Here is a 1894-nt window from a genome sequence, read left to right on the forward strand (position 1 = left end):
TAAGCAAGTATAGTTTTATATTTTATATATTATGTATTTTGTATATTGTTTTATGTTATATATGTTTCTATAAGGACATATAGATACATATATGTTTATATTATGTAATGTATTGCATAGAATATTTTATGTTATATAAATTATATATAGTTATTATATATTATGTTATATATTCTATTGTATATTATATATCATGTTATATATTCTATTGCATAATATAAATTATATATAAACTATTTACATATTCTATATTCTATAGTTTGTACATATATTTATGGACCTATATTATCTATGTATATTTATAGATATTTATTATGTTTCTATAGATCTTGATATTATATGGAGATAAATATATATATATACATAGAGATGTTTATATAAATTCGAGACTGTGTATGAAAGAGAACATTTGGGCCATGGCGGATACAGCGGCTACAGCACCGGCAGCGGCGGCCAGTGCCGCTAAAGCCTGGACAGATGCACAGCCTTTCCAGTTGGGCAAGCCCCGCTTCCAGCAGACATGCTTCTATGGCCGCTTCAGGCACTTCTTGGACATCATTGACCCTCCCTCGCACACTCTTTGTCAGTAAGAGACGTCCGAGAGAAGCCGTGCAACTACTAGAGGACTATAAACATGGGACCCTGCGCCCGGGGGGTCACCAATGTGCAGCTGCATCAATGTGCAGCTCTGGAGTGCACAGAAAATCAAGCAGGCTATTCTACATCCGGACACCAATGAGAAGATCTTCATGCCTTTTAGAATGTCAGGGTACATTCCTTTTGGGACACCAATTGTCGTGGGTCTTCTCTTGCCCAACCAGACCCTGGCATCCACTGTCTTCTGGCAGTGGTTGAACCGGAGCCACAATGCTTGTGTTAACTATGCAAACCGCAATGCTACCAAGCCAGGGCTACCTAGGGCCTGTCATCAATGCTGTCTCCATTGCTATGAAGACAGAGGGCAGACTACCCAGCAATGGGCTTGGGCCAGAGCCAGTGGAGAATCAAGCCTCGGGGATCTTGTCCCACCCTTGATCCCATCTTGTACGGAAACCCCACTCAGGTAGCCTTCAGTAGCCAACTCTATGGAACAAAGCGTCTCTTGACAACTTTATCATTTCATACACGAATAACACTATGAAGATTCAACATTGATTATTAGAAAATGCAAATCAAAACACATTCACAGCTAGGCACTGGTGCCTCATGCCTGTAATCTTAGCTACTTAGAAAGCTGAGATGTGGAAGATTGTGATTTGAAGCCAGCCTGAGCAGAAAAGTCTGTGACACTCCATCTCCAATTAACCAGCAAAAGCCTGGTTGGAAGCATGGCTCAAGTGACAGAGCACCAATCAAGCAAGCAAGTAAAGAAAGCAGAAGGCCCTGAGTTCAAACCCCAGGACAAAAAATATTTTAAACATATTCACATGTAATGAGAGAAGTTTCAATGTACTAAGCCTTTGATAAAAGTCCTTTCCTCATCTTTTCCATGCCATGAAATAAACACGAATTCACTATGATGTAAAAAAAAAAGAGAGAGAATATCTGATATGTTCTCAGTATGGCTTATTTTACTGAATATGGTCATTTCTAATTTCACTCATTTTTTTTTGAAGATGACACAATTCTATTCCTGTTTGTTGAATGATATGCCAATGCACATCTTTTCCATTTCTCCATTTTTTTGTTTGTTCATTTGATGACAGACATGTAGGCTGATCCCAGATTTGGTCTGATCCCAGATTTGGACAGTTATGAATAGTATTTGTATAAATATGATATGCAGGTATCTCTATTCCTATGCTGATTTAAATTCCTTCTGATATAACCCCAGGAGTGGTAGAGCAGGATCATGTAGTAGTTTTATTTTTAATTTTTAAAGAAATTCCATGCT

The 1894-nt window shown here is 38.1% G+C and overlaps 1 pseudogene; it reads left to right on the forward strand.

Moving 5' to 3' along the window:
- Nucleotides 1-416: 416 nt before the first annotated feature.
- LOC138818992 (sideroflexin-5 pseudogene) lies at nucleotides 417-1035 on the forward strand (annotated as a pseudogene).
- Nucleotides 1036-1894: the final 859 nt, after the last annotated feature.

The sequence above is a fragment of the Dipodomys merriami genome, unplaced genomic scaffold, assembly GCF_024711535.1.
Source record: "Dipodomys merriami isolate MVZ:Mamm:240054 unplaced genomic scaffold, mDipMer1.0.p SCAF_8, whole genome shotgun sequence".
Classification (NCBI taxonomy): domain Eukaryota; kingdom Metazoa; phylum Chordata; class Mammalia; order Rodentia; family Heteromyidae; genus Dipodomys; species Dipodomys merriami.